The following is an 18272-nucleotide window of genomic DNA, read 5'->3' on the forward strand; positions in this document are numbered from 1 at the left end:
ATCACGTCTGTTTTTCAGATCATAGATTCCCTTGCTTTTTTCTTTTTCTTGTTCTGTACAATGACCAGAGGGAGCTGAATGACTTCAGGGGTGAAAACCTCCTGCCTTCTTAATTAATGAGCCCTGTGATAGATTAACTTCCCCTTTTGTTGCCCTGCTTTGCTTAGACCAGATAACGGAAAGCCCATGACTAGTACTTCCTCTGTCAAAAATGTTAAATGTACCATTCCCAAAAAGAAACACTGCCTAACCAATCAAATTGCTGCAACTGTTAATATACACCAAAGTTGTATGAAAAATGTAATCCTGCTCAAAAAACAAACAAACAAACAAACAAACAAACAAACAAAAACCTTCATCTCTGCCTGTTTAAGTGAAACCTTAAGTTTCCCACTTGGAAACATTGACCCCATTTCTTGGAATCGGTGTTTCCAGATGGGCCATCCTCACACTTGGTGTTTGAAGAAAGTCTCTTTATTCATTCCCTCATTTATTGTGCTTAATGCGCCAGTTGGGTCCTCCAAGGGGCAGATGCTGAGATGGAGTGAGGACTCCAGAGGATTGCTGGATTGCTGGGAATTGGCCTCTGTGAGCGATGAGGGAGAGGTGGATTGGACAGGGAGCGCCTGCAGATGCAGTGCAGCTCTGACAAGGTCTCGGCCAACCACACAGGGAGGAGTTCCTGCACTGGGTAGAAACTGCCAGGCTCCAGTGCCCAGCTGTGCTCAGTCAGTGTCTGGGGGCAGCCTGGAAGGAGTGTGGAGGGGGCTGGAGCTGCTACTGGCTGGAGCCCACTGCACCCTTGCAGCTGAACGGCAAGTTTTCTCTCGCAGGGAGATGTCTGCTGTGCTTTCTCACGGACGCTGCAGCCCACCCCTTGCTCCCTGGCCCTCTGTTTCTCCATACATGTGCTGGAGCTGCACCTGCAGGGCGCCAGTGGGCTTCTCTTTGTGAGCAGAAGGAGGGTGCCAGTGGTACTCCTTTTCACCCTCCTCCACTATCTGTTGTAAATTCACCTCACCCTGCACCATCCACTTGGCAGGTCTAGGGGGCTTACCTGGTGGTGTGACCCAGACCCCCATCCCAGGAGGAAGAGTTCGGGATCGCATCCCTTCTCAGGCTGGGGCTGCTGCATGCCTCCATTTGTCATCACAATGGATCAAGAAAACACTAAGAAGTTCACACAAGTGCATCACCTGAGTTCCTCATGGATCCCTCCTGACCCTACTGTGTTCAAAGCAGTCTTGACTCTTCCAAAGACCAGAGCCCATGACCTCCGCCAAGACGGTAAGTCCTCTTTCACCCACTGATCCCTGGGTGGAAGGGGTCCACAGCGCTCTGCAGGCAGCTGGAGCTGGTACTTCGGTGGAACTCTTGCAGTTTCACCGGCAACAAAGCACGCTTTTGAAAACCAGACTGTTTTGACCCAAAGAGCCCTGACTTGCAGGTCAGGGAGGCAACAGCCTCAGGGTCCAGTCTTTGGAAGTTTGGTGTGTTAGCCTGGGTCCACTAGAGGCTGACGCCCAGACAGCCTGAGACTGACTGGGGATAAAGGAATGGGAGCCAGAGGTAGAGGGAGTGCCTTAGAGCAGGGCAGGTCTGAGCCCCCAGTGAAGAAGAGAGAAGGAAAGAGGAGCAGGTGGGAATTGTCTCAGACTGCAGCCCAGTTCCAAGAGAGTTCTGGCCAAGCCAAGGGGGAGTTCTCGAAATGGTTACCCGATAGACGTGTCCTGTGGAACATAAAAGAGGGAGGAAGCAAGGCTGAGTAGGAAGAGACTTTCAGCTGTCATGGAGACCTGACATCTGCGAAAGGATGGGGTGAGGAGACAGCACTGGCTAGGGGCAGACTCCTGACCACATGGACACTGCAGATCTGAGGAAGACGCAGGGCCTTCCCAAGCAAGGACTGCTGGCAAGGAGGGGGTCCACACTGGGTGGATGGGCCTAGGCCTCAGTACCTGCAGTGAGCCTGGCTTCAGCCCAAAACCTGGCGTTGACCGGAAGTTGCTAAAGGCTGGAAGTTACCAGCTCACCACCCCTTGAGCAGGCTCTTTTTTAAAAAAATGAGTGCTCACTGCATCTTTTTAAAAATTGATACATAATATTTGTGCGTATTTATGGGATACCTACACTATTTTGTTACATGCATATAATGTGTTCTCTTTCATATGTGGTAGCTAAAACAGTTCATCTCATGGAGGTAGAGAGTAGACTGATGGTTTCCAGAGGCCGGGGGCAGGGGCAGGGGCGACGGGTGGGCGACAACAGGGTGGTTAATGGGCATAAGCCTACATTCAGATAGAGGAGTAAGTTATGTCCTCCACGCCAGGGTCTTCCCTGAAAGGAGGTTCATGTAGCAGCCTCCAGAGCTGCCACACGCCCCATCATATCAGAACCCTTTCCACTTTGTTGCCAACATTAAGTTAAATGACTGCTTATTTTTTCCAAAACCAATAAAAAATGTTGGCTATTTTTAGTGCCTATTTATAAGTATTTATATGGCTTAGGAGAGTTTTCTCAACATGAAACGCCAGAGTCAAAAATGTGATCATTTTTAAGGTTCTTGGTACAGTTGCTAATTTTTTCTCACAACATCTGAGCAACTTTAGGTTTCCCCCAGCAACATAGGAGCATGCTTAGCTCCTTAAAAAAAATCCAGCCAGGGGTAGTCTAGTTTAAAAACAAACACACCAGTGAACTTTCACCATGATAGTGATTGCAACTTGAATAGGATATTTGAATATTATGGGGGTTGAATATTTTTTTCTCATTGTTGTTAAACCAGTAGTGGTTTGTTAAAAATCTGTGAGTCTGTATCTGTTGAGAGACAGATGCCAAGCTGGGTTCAGCCCCGCAAGAAATTCCCGAAGGCTCTGCGCCTTGAAGATGCTGGGAAGACTGGGGGGCTGCCGGAAGGTAATGAAGGTGTGACCCACGCGAAGGAGGTAGGGAGGGAGGGAAGGAGGAGGGCTTGAGAAACAGCACCCTCAGCTGCAGTGCAGTCTGGTGGAGTCCAGCGAGGCTGTCGGGAAGTCCTGGGGTTAATGTTGTCAATCAGAGGAGTCCCACGTCCCCTGGGCACGGTCTGCCTCCAGTGAGACAAAGCAGCAAACGTAAGAAGCCACCTTTGCTCATTTCTGCTTGTCAGCGTCTCTTCACAAAGCCCCTGACTCTGGGACGATGTGCAGCTCCCTGGAAAGATGCTTTGAAGACAAAACAGGATAGGGAACACAGCCTCCAGGTCTCTCGCCCGGATCACCCTCTTCCTCAAAAGCTGAATGATGCCTTTTCCTGCACGTCAAGTAACATCTGAAGGCTTTGTCATTGTGCCTCTGGAAACTATGACCAGGTGTCCTCTTGCACCCAAACCTTGATGTGATTTTGCACGGACTGAACCTTCACCCCCTGTACATGAACTGTGATCCAAAATGCTGCCTTGGCAGCGGCTGACAGAACCACTCTGAAAGACCCGCCCTTAGGAAGACCTCTGAGCAAAATGAACTTTAATTCTTAGACTTCATTTTTGTTTTAGGAGACACTTAGCATCCCTACCGCCCTCCGTCTCTGCCTAGGAACAGCCTGCAACAAATGTGGCCTCACTGCAAACCAGTGATAGACTTGGTGACAGATTTGGTGACCAAATAATGTGGTGACTGAGTGCCCTTGGTCAGTGATTGTCCCCGTGGCTGAAGAGCTGAGAGGCTCATTTCCACGGTCACCACAAAAGTCTTCATGGATAGTGCGGTGCCGACACACCTACAGGTATTTTAGTTTATTTAACTGATTTGTATGAGACTTTCACGTGTTTACTAATTGTTTGTGTGTAAATCATTTCCAAGATATTTTCCTCAATTTATAGTTTTTTCTTCTGTTTTTATGCAGATTTAATGCAGTCGAACTTTATTTTTCTTCCTTTTCTACATTGCAATATCAACAAGTAAGTTGATTCGGTTTGGATTTTTACATTTAATTTTTGAATAGTTCTGGAATGTATTTTAACATCGGGTTTAAAGTTTGGCATACACCGTTTTTAAATTCCAAATCGTCAGCTAATTTTCCCCCAACAGTTGGTTGAACAATTCCTCCCTTGTTTATTGCTTCAAAATGCCACTTTTATCGAATACTATGTCCTTATGTATAAGTTTCTCTGGTAGAAGTTGTGTGTCGTATCTGCTGTTTCCCCAGCATCTCACTTCATACCCAGTGGTAGCTCCACAATCATCTTCCATGACCTGAATGCTCGTGTGAGCAGAACACTACGAAGCACGTTACCTGAGCATCTCATTGATTCCCACAATCAGCTTACACTGTGGGCTCTTACCGCCTTCATCCTGTAGACAAGGAGTCTGGGGCTCACGGGGCCCAGGTGACGTGCAAACCTCATCGAGCCAGCAAGCGTCAGCAGTGTCCAGCCGAGAACAGCCGCGACTCTCCTGTCACGCCGTTCACATCTCTACACGCACAAGTGTCTGCAGCCTCTCCATTCTGTCCCCCAGAGCAGCATGTTCTGCTTTTAGAGACCAGCAGGGCACTCAGGAGTAACTGGTTGGGCAAGTCACATCTTTCCTCCTCCTCTGCCTCCTCCTCCATCTCCTTGTTCTTTCTCAGTGTTTTCCTGAGTGGGAGTGAACCCGACTCCGGTGAGCTGGGCCTAAACAACTGAGCTGTTGAGGTGTCTTCATTCCCCAGGGCTGCTGCAACAAAACACCAGAAACCAGATGGTTTCAAACAACAAACTGATTGTCCCACAGATGGAGCACCCAGGAGCCTGCAATTGAGAGGCTGGCAGGGCCATGCTCCCTTTGGGGGTTCCAGGGAAGAACGTATTCCATTCTCCAGGCTTCTGGAGCTGCAGGCAGTCCCCGGAGCTCCTTGACTAGGAGATGCAGCACTCCCACCTCCACCTCCGCCAGGCATGGTGTCCGCCCTGTGCTCCTCTAGGCATCTCTCCTTCTCTTATAAGGACACCAGTCCCATTGGATCAGGGCCCACCCTACTCCAGAATGACCTAATCTCAACCAAATACAGCAAGCCATGATGCTATTTTCAAAGAAAGCCACATTCTGAGAGGTTCCAGGAAGGACAGGAGTATAGGGGGGAAAGCCCTATTCAAATCCTGTATGTGCCGTATGGAAATACGGTATGAAATGTGTGTAAACCAATTGACCCTGTAGGTCAATTCCTAGTCCTCAGTTTCCCACAGAGGGGAGAGGCCTGTGCCTTTCTCTCCACCCCACTGTTGTGTGCCTCTCTGCAGGTGAGACCGAGAGGAGGAGGGAGCCTGCGTGGGCCGCTCAGCTGCTGGGGTGCTCTCTGTTTCCCTCCTCGTGCCTCTAAAGAAGGGAGCGGTCTTCTTCTGTGTCCCTGCTTCCCCGTGCTCAGCATGGTGGGCTCGGGCCCCACCTGCCTTCTGGAAGCCCTGGGTAAGCGAGTTTGTTCAGCCAACCCCAACCCTCTCTGGTGTCATTGTCCTGCACTTCTGACAAAGGCCAAGGGGTTTGGAAGCCAGTCCGTCGTGGCCCCAAGTAAAGTTCAGGTCTCCCAGCCAGCTTTAGCAGGAGAAAGACTGATTTATTATGTCCGTATGTCTGAATCCTCTGTCTGCCCGCCAACTGGTTTGGGATTTGACAGTGAACTAAATCGGAGAGGTGGCTGGAAAGGATTGACATGTGCTGGTCAGAATTCACAGGTGGAGAGAGAAGCCTGGGGCTGGGCCAGGGCAGTGGCTTTCAGCATTACTGCTTTAGGAAGCTCAGTCCCTTGACCTTGGTGGTGTCAGAGGGATGGTGCTGGGGCTCCTTAGTGACAGGCGAGGACGCCAGTGTGCCCAGGTCTCACCTTGGCCTGACTTTCCCAGCTCCACCTGGGCCACAGCAGGGACTAGAAAACCAGAAGAGAGTCTCTGTAGCCCAGCCAGGCAGAGCAGGTGGGCAAGCAGATGCTTCTGGGAGTTCTCCCTGGTTCCATAGCCAGGGCAGTATCTATACTAGGAGATATTTTGGTATTTTCCTCTTCATCTTGTCTGACCTTCATCTAAAGTGAAGGGGAGCTTATCCAGTCATGATGTGGCTTCCCCCATTTGCTCTGAAATCCAGAAATGTGTCGTTATGATTCTGGATTTTGGAAATGGGAGCACAGCTTTCCTCATGGGACATAGATTGTATTAAGGAACAAATGGAGCGTGTGAAGAGCCATTTTGGAGAGGGAAATGGAGGAATAAAGTTGAACGACATTCAGGAAAATCTAAAGACCAAAATTATCCTTACCTGAGGTTTACATGTGGAACACGGGTGACATGGGCACCATGAGACCTGGGGCAGCAGCTAGAGAAGTTTCAGGATGATGCTGGAACCAGAAGAGACAACTCCAGGCCCAGCCCACCCCTGCACTGGACCTCCAGGTCTGCAGAGTCCACGCTGAGCACAGGCAGGTTTGGAGAAGAGCAGACGGCAGAAATCATGGTCCCACCAGGCCACTGGGCATCTCACAATCATCAACAGCAGCTGCTGTTCAGGAATCTGCTGAGCGGGAGTCTCGGGCCAAAATAGATGCTGAGAAGGAGAGACAAAATAACCTCTAGCTGTTACATTTCACTGGCAGGGGCAAGTGGTGGTGGTAGCTGCAGCATGGCCCCAGGTGCCATTGCTAACCAGCCCACCCTCAACACAGCACCCAGGTGCCAGGGCATGAAGCTCAAAGAGAAGTGAAAATTACAAGCCTTTATATATTCAAAATGTGCAAAGAGGAACCCAAATCTAAGACCTGGTGACCAGGGTGTCATTATAACTTCCTAAGTTTTGCAAGATAATGGGTATATTTCAGATGTCACTCTTTGATACAGGAAACATCTGTGTTTGGCTTTTTGTCTTTGCATCAGACAGCTATTGCTGCAAAAATGCTGCGTAACAAACAGAACCAGAACCTCAGGCTTTATTTTTCATTCACAGAGTCGTGTGCAGGTTGTGGCCCTGCTGGGCTCAGCTGGGATTGACTGGGCTTGGCTCCAGTCTGTGGGCATGGCTTAGGTCCACTCACTGAATCCCCTCATTCCTCTCAGAACAGCAGCTAGCAGGGCATGTCACTTTTATGGCAGAAGGGCAAGAAGCCAAGCTAAACCACATGGGTGCAAGTGAGGACTGTTAGCTTCTTGTCTGCTGACTTTCTAGGGGCCAAGAAAGCAAGTCACGTGACAAACCTTTAAATCAACCCAAGCTAGATTGTCCTCCACATATTCCACCGGGAGGCACCAAGGAATCACATGGAACAAGTTTTGGCTGTATGATCTATTACAGAAAGAGGGTGAAGGTCTGGGACCCTGAATCTAAGCTACCACTATGCCACTAAGAGATTTTTTCCAAACCAGTGTAGGGCTGGAGGCTCTGCTTTTGGACACATGGCACTAACGCTTGGCAGGAGTGAAATCAAGAAGAGCTTTCTTTGACCTGCCCTCTGTCTGTCCGCCTTCCTTCAGATGCATGAGTCTCTAGGACAACCTTTGGAAGTATTTCTGCCTTTACCTGGAAGAACCTCTCCTGGCCTTCTTCCTCATCCCAATTCACTCACTTGTCCCAAAGACTTCTCTGACTGGTGAGACTCGAGAGGGGAACAGGCCACTGTGGCTGACCTCAGCTCCCCACTTTGCAGCAAGCACACTAGGGTCAGGTGTGGGTCGGATGTCCTTCTCCCTCTGTCAGGCAGAGCACCCAGTGGTGATCCAGCCGACAGTCTGACTCTTCTTACTCTGCAGACCTCAATCCTCCTCCATGTGAGTCAGCCCAAGGACTGGCTTGGGATAGAGGCTGACAAGAAGTCCAGTAGGAGCCATAAATCCAAACTGAACTCTCCAATATAAATTTGCCTCTCAGACAACAAACAACAGATGAACAAAATCTCTTGTTGGCTTTAAAACTCAATCTCTACAGCTCCTGTGTCTTATTTCTTAGTAGGTCTTAATTCATAGGAGATTTAGGGCTTATGAATGATTATCCACCTAAGAACCAGCAAGCCCCTCTTCGTTCTTTCTTTTTCCTATTTTTAAATAAAATTTCATTAAATACAGTTTCATTAAAGTATAACACACATGCAGAAAGATGCACATATAATAAGCAAACAGATAAATGGATCTCATAAAGTAAACACACTCATGCAACCAACCCGCAGATCATCAACAGAATGTCACTTAGATGAAGAAGCAGCTGGGTATTTATCCAAAGCAAAAGAAATCTGTATATCAAGGGCATAGCTGCATCAAATGTTTATTGCAGCACTATTCACAATAGCAAAGACATGGACTCAACCTAAATGTCCATTGACGGACAAAGGGATAAAGAAAATGCGGTATATACACACAACGGAATACTTTTCAGCCATAAAAAAAAATGAAATCATGTCTTTTGCAGCAACATGGATGAAACTGGAGGTTATTGTTAAGTGAAATAAGCCACACACAGAAAGACAGATGCTTCATGTTCTCGCTCATATACAGAAGCTAAAAAAAAAGAAAAAAAGCAAAACAAAACAAAAAAACTATGATTTCATGGAGATAGAGAATAGAATGCTATATTACCTGGCTCATTACAGGAAAAAAGGAGCGGGGTGTGGAGAATAGGATGCCAGATATGAAAGGCTGGGAAGAGGGTGAGAGGGAGAGGGGATAAAGAGAGGTTGATTCGTGGGTACAAACATACAGTTAGATAGAAAAAAATAAGTCCCAATATTTGATAGCAGAATAGAGTGACAATAGCAACCGTATAGTGTATTTCAAAGTAGTTAGAAGAGAGAACTTGAGGCCGGGTGCGGTGGCTCACGCCTATAATCCCAGCACTACGGGAGGCTGAGGCGGGCAGGTCACAAGGTCAGGAGTTCGAGACCAGCCTGGCCAGCATAGTGAAATCCCGTCTCTACTAAAAATACAAAAAATTAGCCACGTGTGGTGGTGGGGATCTGTAATCCCAGCTACTTGGGAGGCTGAGACAAGAGAATCGCTTGGACCTGGGAGGCAGAGGTTGCAGTGAGCTGAGATTGCGCCATTGCACTCCAGCCCAGGTGACAGTGCAAGACTCCGTCTTAAAAAAAAAAGGAAAAGAGACTTGAAATGTCATCGACACATAGAAATGATTAATACTCAGGGTGATGGATGCCCCAGATACTCTGACTTGATCATTACACATTCTATGCATAGAACAAATACATTACATCATAAATATTTTAAAATATTTTATGTCAATTAAAAGAAGAAACAGAACCTTGCCAGCAACCCAGAATTACCCCTCTCATGTCCACTTTTGTTAACTAGCCCCCTTCTCCCATTATTCAGATTCTGAACACCATAGACCAGTTTTGCCTACTTTTGAACTTAACATAAATAGAATCATATAGTATATCTTTGGTGTCTGGCTTCTGATGTCTAAAGTTGTATCTGCAAGCTTCATTTATGTTGTTGTGGTGAATTGTTCTGATTTGTCCATTTCTATGACTGTATGAGATTTTACTGTATTTATCTTTTCTTGATGGACTCTTGGATTGGTTCCACTTTGTTACTGATATGACTATGGCTGCTATGAACATTTCTGTGCATATGTCTTTGGTGAACATTCATATGCATTTCTGCTGGATACCTACCTGAGAGTGGAATTGCTAGGGAATAAGATACAAAGGGGTGTGTGGACATTCAGTTTCCAAACTGGTGGTGCCACTTACACCCCCAGTGGCAGTGTATGAGAGGTTTAACAGCTCCAAATCCTCATCAATGCTGGGTCTTGCCTGTCATCCTTGTTTGAGCCATTCTGGTGGATGTGTTGCAGCATCTCCTGTGGTTTTCTGTGGCGTTTCCGTGACAACGCATCAAGGTGAGCATCTTCTCGTGCATGGGCCATTTGAATATCCCCTTTGTGAAACACTCAGTCACATCTTCTACCCACTCTCTGCTGGGTTTTCCCTTTTTCTTATTGGTGTGTGAGAGTTCTTTATATTTGCTACAGATGAGTTCTATGCCAGGTATGTATCTTGAAAAGCCTTCTCCTGCTCCGTGCTCTACTCCTTCCCTATCGTCCTTTATTTGAGCTAGCTCCTCACTCCCTGGGAATGACCCATCGTAGGTCTCTCTACACATCCGCTATGGTTTGGCATTCTAGTCCTAACTGTAACTCAATACCCTGCCGATTGGTTTGTAGCTGGCTGGATCGCACAGGCATTGCTCCTCCCTCATTAGTTAATGCCCATAGTCCCTGAACATGTATAACTTCTTAAGCGGGACCCTAATAAAGAAATACATTTTTACTCAGAGATACCCACAATTCCTATCAATCCGCCATCAACCCAGGTGTCTTCAAAGACGCTTCCACTGAAATGACTCTAATTCTATCATGAAAGTCTGTGAATCAATCTGGAACAAGGGTAAGAAGAAAAAACACTTTTCCTCACAGTGAGATCTTCGTCAAGAGGTCCAACTCATCCATGGGACCCTAAGTCACTTGTACAGCAAAGTCAAAATGGGACCAATTCTGGTTCTACTTCCAAGAAAAGAACAAAAGGAGGCAATCATTTCTTTCTTGTTCACATGAGCGGGGTGTCACGTAGGTTTTCCTACTGCACAGCAGGCATTTGGGCAGGGAACATTTGCAACATTGAGGTGGGACAGGGAGCAATGCCAGTCTGCGACCACTGGTGCCTTTTCCATGAGGGTCCACCTGACTCGAACATTGGTTGGGAAGGTGGCAACCAAGACAGCAACACACGGCATTGTGTAAGAAGTGGATGAACACACCACCCCTGGGTGGGCACGGCTGGAGGAGGAGAGCACTCACCGGGGTGTCGCCAGAGACCCCAGGAAACACCCTGGAACCTCTGCCCCAGCACAGTTTCAGAAAATCAATCTCAGCTCACGACGTCTGCAAAGCACCCTTAGCCATGGCTATTCTAACAAAGCCCACAGCCGTTCCCGAGAATTCCAGCTGAAGGGGAATGCCGAGCAGATGTGATAGCTTGGCCTTGGGAATTTCCGAGTCTCTTGTTTCTCTCCTAGGAAGCTCCACCATGCTCTGCCTGAGTCTCGGGTGTCCAGCATTCCTCGCACGACAGGAGGTACAACACCCCAGCCTGATCAAGGACAGAGTGAAAAACGTGGGTGATGTGGCTGGTGCCACCTATAAAGCTGTCTGCAAAACCATGCTTAGTATTAAAAAAAAAAAATGACTGAAAATCCGAATATAGCAATACTCTAAGTCCACATGTGATTTTGATGAGAAGGGTTTGCACCTCCTATAAAGCCCTGGAGTAAATAAGCAAACTCATTAAATTGCCAAGTGTGAGAAAGTTTCCTTTGAAGAATTCTCAAAGCAAGTCAATAATTTCTGGATGGAAAACGGGCACTTCCCACCGCCTGCACATGCGGCCCTGGGGAAATGTGAGTTTTCACAGGATGGAAGCAAGAGTTGAGGAAGCAAGTTAGGGAGTTTGAAGCCCCTGGCAAGTCTAAGAAAGTGGAAAACCGAAGCTATTCTGCCCTGGATTTGTGGGCCCCAGGGCCACTGTGGAGATGAAAGGAGAGAGAAGGAAGTCCCTAGGGTACTCGGTCAATGAGTTCATTAATGGCACTGCTGAGAAATACAGTGGGGAGGAGCAGAGAAACCTCAAACCTCAGTGGGTGTTGCAGCCATCCTTGGCCAGCCTGCAGACCTGCACCCGTGGTTGTTTGTATTGTGTCCAACAGAGCTTTGACTCTCTCAAGTCATCCCCAGCTGACCATCCCTTCTTCCCTGCATCACACATGCAATTCCCTGTAGGGGGGACCTGCATCCCCAGCACTAAGGGCCCCCCAGGGAAGGGGACCCCTGAGCTGTCAGTGCCTGGCACAGCTCACCCTGCCACACATCCAGCCCGGCCTTCATGGCTCCCACCACAAACACTGCCTCAAATCCTCACCAGAAATTCTTCTAGAATGAGGTGCTCTTTAAATCCAGATGCAACTGGGAATAAATACTTGGTTTTTATATAGGATTTCCAAGTCCCCAGTGAAGATTCTATTGTGGCATTACAAACTGACATTTACTAGAGTAAAAGAAAAATAAGGAGACCAGATTTCCTTTGCAGATTTTGCACTCAGTAGGAGTCGAGTAGCAGGGAAGAAATTACATTTTTGTATCACCTAGTAAATGCCTCGACCCATCCTCTGGGCAGTCTCAGGGGTACCTTGGGCTCTTTTCCATCACTTGGTCTTTGATGTCCCCTCCCTCCCTGCTGCCCTCTGGGTGGTTTCTGAGAGTGAAGGATGAAAATGATACTGCAGCTCCATGGGAAAGGGCAGCTCAGGCCTAGAGTTGCCCTTGGCGTGCATGGTCTGGTGGCCCTGGTCTGGCTCTGTCTCTGCCACTGCTGCCCACATCTCTGGCTGTTCTCAGCTGGGTCATGGCCCAGTAGCTCTCTCTGCCAACCAACCGGTGCTATCGCAGCCTCCCTAGTGCATTTTTCCTGAGTCTGACAATGCTGCCCATTGGCTTTAGCTTAGGTGTTTGGCCTGTATCTGCCTATGGGGTCCTTTTCCCTACCCTGGCCACTCCTGGAAACTTCCTGGTCAAACTTCCATGACCCCTGAGTGCCCCCACAGGCATGGGCAGGAATTTCTCATCGCCCTCCACACCCAGAAGGAGCCAGGGGCGTCCTAGGAGTATTGGTCTTGGATCTTCTGCAGGACCATGCATTCTCCTCCCCAAGTCCTCAGTGGGGAGTGACACGGAAGCCCCTCTGTTTTCGCTTTATCCTCAATCTTTCTCTTAATGTACGTCCTCCATACTGCTTGAACTCCAGCCTCAATTGTGACACATATCTGACTAATTTTTTTCTCCTTCTCCTGCCACTGTGTGGGGCAATTGAGAGCACAATGAAAGATCCAAGAGCCAATTGTTAGATTTTCAGGAGTTTTGCAAACTGGTTGTTAAGGCATTATTAAAAAGCAAATCATAAAAATTCACAATTAGATTCATTTTATTAAAAGCAACAGCAATAAATACTTAAACCTTATCACTTCCTAATTATCTTGCTACTTTTTACTATTATTAGTGCTCTTGTCTACATTCATTGTCTCTTGATGGTGGAAACACTGTTTGACGGTGACCACTAGGAACCTCTTTCCAGGGCTGTGATCTGTCAGGTCACATCGGTAGCTTGGAATTGGCCATGGAGGGAGTACTTACACCATGGACATTGGCAAATGCTATGAACCAGGGCTTGAGTTATTGTTTTGTTGATTGTTTAGTCTTAAAGATATGATAGAGGAAATGTTAATACTCAATGAAGATTAAACATGAAAGCGTGTTATGTCTGTAGCCATCATATTGTGAATAGCCCAAAAACTTGAGGATATATTCTTTCATTATCAGAAAACTCAGCAATTCAGCAAAGAAGTCACTCACATCATGAACAAACTAGTGAAGCTTCATTGTTGTTTCATTTCTTTTTTACTTGTTAACATGAATGAAAATATCAACCAACATTTATGTCAGAATACTCTCATTCAAGAATCGGAACCATAGGTTGACTACAGATATTACATAAAAATTTGGCAGAAAAAAAAATTAATAAACTATTCTGTGAGAATAAATTGGTATAAGAAATTTATAATAATGAGTATTATAGGATTTGGCATTATTTGTAAATATTTGCTGCATATTTTTATAGCAGTAAATTTACAATGAACTTATGTCTACATGCATACATTTTAGACATCTAGTTATTAATCCCTCACCAGCACACCACACAACTGGCTAGAATAGTGGGCTGGGTACAAAGAGAGACAGACCAGTTTACCAGTAAGGAAACAAAAATTGAGAAGTATTGTTAAAAGGCTATGTCTAGGTTGGGTGCGGTGGCTCACGCCTGTAATCCCAGCACTTTGGGAGGCTGAGACAGGTGGATCACGAGGTCAGGAGATCAAGACCTTCCTGGCTAATCCAGTGAAAATCCATCTCTACTAAAAATACAAATAATTAGCTGGGTGTGGTGGTGGGTGCCTGTAGGCTCAGCTAGTCAGGAGGCTGAGGCAGGAGAATGGCGTGAACCCAGGAGGTGGAGCTTGTAGTGAGCTGAGATGGGGTCACTGCACTCCAGCCTGGGTGACAGAGCAAGACTCCATCTCAAAACAAAATAATAAAATAAAATAAAATAAAATAAAATAGCCTGTCTATTAAAAATCCAGAAAATGCCATGTAAGAGATGACTTCACTCCAAGACTGTTAGGAACAAAAGCAAAAGCTAAAAAGAGAGAGTACATCTGGGTCTAAGGAAGTATGATTCTATCTCCCTAGCCTACCTTCTTTTACCCCCTCAGACTGGGAGAAGAAAAATTAGAAAGGAGAGGAGAGGGGTACAGTTATACCACATTGTGGCTTTAATTTTCACTTTAATGACTAAGGAAGTCAAGTACCTTTTGCATGTTTATTGGACATTTGGATTTCCTCTTTTGTGAAGTGCCTGTTCAAGTTTTTTGATCATTTTCCCATTGGGTTATCTGTCTTTGGCTAGCCAATTTTCTCATTATTTACTCATCTAACTTGATAAACTTTTAAAAAATTATATTCTTTCTATTATCTTTTTAACATAATTTTTTTTCCAAAACGTTTTTGTCTGGGATATTTCACAGCTTTTTCTGTGAGTCATCAGTATGTGTGTTTGTATCTCTAAGGATATATTTTTATTGATTTTAGATGTTTATCCATAATTCTTTTCAATGACAACAACTTTCTCACTCTCAAATATTTATCTTCAACATTTATAGACTTAAAGACATGTTTAGTCATTATTATAGTAAAAGTCATTCTTTTCTGTTTCACTGCCATATTTTAGTTTTTTGCATTACAACATATGACTTTTTTGTTTGTTTCCTTGTTTATCATATTTTTCCTATCAACAGTCTTCATCTTGTTCATCTCCAGTGTTTAGAACAGTAAACACTGTATAAAGGAAATGGCTTCAAATCCTTATTGAATTAAATAAACCTGATTTTTGTCTAATAATGTTTTCTTTTTCATCTTAAAGCTCGAACATTCCACCAGAATGTCTTGAGAAATGTTCTGTTTGTTTTGCCTTGAATATGGTGAGCTGTTTTCATATTTAGTCATAGTGAATTGCATTATACCTTTGATTACCAATTCTGACCCCATTACAAAGGACAGTATTTCCAGAATCTATTTTCCATGTCCGTTGATTTTTTTAAATGTTTTTGTGTTACCTTTAATAAAATTACACAAATAATAGATTTATTCACGCTTTTCATTAAAAGTCAAAAAATAGAAAATTGTAAAAGTGAAATTCTTTCTTCTCCTGTCAGTACTGACATATTTGTGATTATTTTTCTCGACTATGTAGTAGTCATTGTCAAATGCACATATTATAGAATATTCAACCTCCTCCCAACAGATGGACATTTAAGTGATTACTAGTTTTTCACACTTACAGAACTGCATTGTATATTTCTGTGAATGTATCATTCTGCATGTGTGCAAGCATTTCTATAGGATATTTTCCTAGAGGTAGAATTACAAGGCCAAAGAGTGTGTATCTTTAAAATGTTAGCAGATAATGCTAAATGGCTCCTCAAAAATACTATACCAATTTATAGGCCCCAAACTAAAGCGTTTATTTCTTGTACTTTGGTGACCAACACTGGTTAGTATCAATTCTGATAAGCAAAAATATCATCTTCATTCACATTCTTCTTATTTCTTAATAAATTTCAACTTTTTGAGTGTTTTTCTCTATTTTTATTTTTTATATCATTTGCTTAACTTGCTGAAGGGCCATTTTTTGATTTTAATTTCTTCCAACAATGATGCTATTTAGTTTATTAAACGTTTTATTTTCCCCTTCTACCATCATATTTCTGTTTAACAAATGACATACTTTTTTTTATCCCTTTAAGAATAGAAAACCATCCCTTTATAAGATTTTCCTTTGTTCCATGAAGTACATTCATTTCAGGTGAAGATTTTCCTCTTAGTTGTTGTAACAATGATCTTTTTATGTTTCTAGGTCCTTGCTCCTTGTTGTTCTCTGCTTGTCTCATTCTTGAAACATAGATGTTTTGTTTTATTGTTGTAGCTTAGGCGTATTGAAGGCCTGCTTGTTTTATTATGAAAATTACCAAACACCACAAAAGCATGTCTACAATGACCCCATGTACCCATCACCCAGATTCCAAATATTATCAGGAAATTGCCATAATTCATTTATTTGTTTTCTTATCTTCCTTCCTTCCCTCCCTCTTTCTCCATTCCTTCCTTCTCTCATTCCTTCCTCCTGTCCTTCCTTATTTCTGAAATATTGTAAAGCAAATTCTAGATACCAGATCATTTCGTCCTGACCTTCTTCAGTATGCTTTGCTGTTTTAAAAAATGGGGATTTTCTTATATAATTATGATGCTATTAACACCTAACATAATTAACAATTCTTTGAAATAATCCAATACCCATTTCAAATGTTGCTAAGGACTTCAAAAGTGACTTTTGTAAAGTTGGTTTGAAAAGGTCCACTTTTAAAATGTATTATCACCTGCCTATGTGAGTATTGTGGGCTCTGTGCTGTGCTGGTCTAGGACTAGAAAAGAAATTAAATGGAGGGATGGTCCCTGCCCCCCAGTTCCAGCTAATCAGTTGTCCCATCTCTCTGTGTGCTGAGTACATTGCAGAATAGTAGTAAAATTGGTACTAAGTACTTAGGGACAGTTCTTAGAATAAATATTTGATTTACCAGCTTCATTTACTAAGTGGTCTATCCAGCCTTTTCTGTTACAGCTGCCAGGAAGCCCCAGGAAAAGCCCAGCCACATGGCCAGTCTGGCACTTAAGCTGGTGATGTTAAAGGAGCTCTTTTTAAATTTATGTCATATCCACTTAAGAAATTTCTGAAGCCTGGAAAACATTTTCACTGTGGAAAAGGTTAAGAATAAAAAATCAGGCAGAGCAGCATTTTTCTAAGGAGAAAACAATTCAGCAGATCAAAGGGCAGATTATGCAAATTATAGTAATGGATTTGTATTTTCCCCTGGTGATCACAGAAGCCTGTCTGCAGAGAAAAGTGACTATACATCTGAAAATATCTGGATTAAGGACTGACAGTGTCCGTGCAAGTAGAAAGGAATTATCTCCTGTAACCCCCAGCCCACCAAGGTCCTTTGAAGATATCACTGCTATCAAAACAGCCTTGCTACGGAGGAGAGCACTAGCTGGGACTTTCAGTTTTTCAGAAGCATGAGCTATGCCCTCAGTTGAGAACTAACAGCTGAAACCAACTACAGTGAAGGCACCAGTGAAGACCAATTCCCAGATCAGGGGTTGAGAACTCAAGACTCATTCTAGGCTCTGCTCCAACCCCCATTTTGGTTTCGAACATGTCCTTCAGATTCTTTCTGGGAGTGCATTCCTGGTGATTCTGCTTCCCACATGTGCTTCCATTGTCATCTAGCAGGTACGATGCCATCATATCTGCAGAACAGAGGAACTATTTACCCATGGCAATACTTTTTATCCACAAAAGTGAGTCTTTGCCCTAATGGGACAAAGCATAAGCTTTTTTTGAGCAAGTCGTAAGTTTTCTCCAAGTCCTGGTTCCCTTTTCTGAACAATAGGAATAGTAGTACCTACCTTCCACATTGTTCTGAATAATTAAATATTATTGGCTGCTTATTAACAATTCCTGCTTTCCTTATTATTTTGCTTTCATTTAACCTGTAGTACTCATAGCTCTTCTTCATTCTAAAAACAATCTCACAAATCATTTAATTTCCTTACATGCAGGTGCTCTGGAGTTCATTGTCTCTGTGGCCTATAGCGGAGAAGCTGAACCCCCTGGCTGATGTCATGGAGGGGACTTTGTACGTGTCCCTGATCCCACTTCACCAGCCTTGCAAAACCAGGGCCTATCTCAACGTCCACCTCACCTGACTTGGAAGTTTGAAGAACCTCTGTCCCCAAGCCTGTTCCGTGCTTTGCCCAGCACACATGGGACAGACAACTCCATTGGTAAGAACCATCCCTTCTTAATTTGCTTCTCCCAGAGGTTTTAGACTGGGCTGGACCCACAAATTGAGCTTGAGGGTAGCAGGCAGATGTCCCTCAAAGGTTAGAGAGGGGCCGATTGTAGTGTTGGTTCACAACTCTTCTGTCCCTCCCCCCCATATGGCTTCCTTTGGGCAAGGTGTGCCTCCCTCCCCACTGAACTGGGCTTGGCCACATGACTTGCTGTGACCCATGAAATGTGGGCAGGGGCGACTGTGTGTCCAC

General features: G+C 44.8%; 1 long non-coding RNA gene across 2 annotated transcripts; it reads left to right on the plus strand.

Moving 5' to 3' along the window:
* Nucleotides 1-3626: 3626 nt before the first annotated feature.
* LOC139357256 (uncharacterized) lies at nucleotides 3627-18039 on the plus strand. 2 transcript variants are annotated; one of them, XR_011610158.1, is made up of 4 exons: nucleotides 3627-3762; nucleotides 3883-3937; nucleotides 17048-17457; nucleotides 17787-18039. It is a non-coding gene; the product is annotated as an uncharacterized lncRNA (long non-coding RNA). The 2 variants fall into 2 exon arrangements; XR_011610159.1 differs by lacking the exons at nucleotides 17048-17457; nucleotides 17787-18039 and adding an exon at nucleotides 4186-4312.
* The last annotated feature ends 233 nt before the right edge of the window (nucleotides 18040-18272 follow it).

The sequence above is a fragment of the Macaca nemestrina genome, chromosome 11 (genome assembly GCF_043159975.1).
Source record: "Macaca nemestrina isolate mMacNem1 chromosome 11, mMacNem.hap1, whole genome shotgun sequence".
Taxonomy (NCBI): domain Eukaryota; kingdom Metazoa; phylum Chordata; class Mammalia; order Primates; family Cercopithecidae; genus Macaca; species Macaca nemestrina.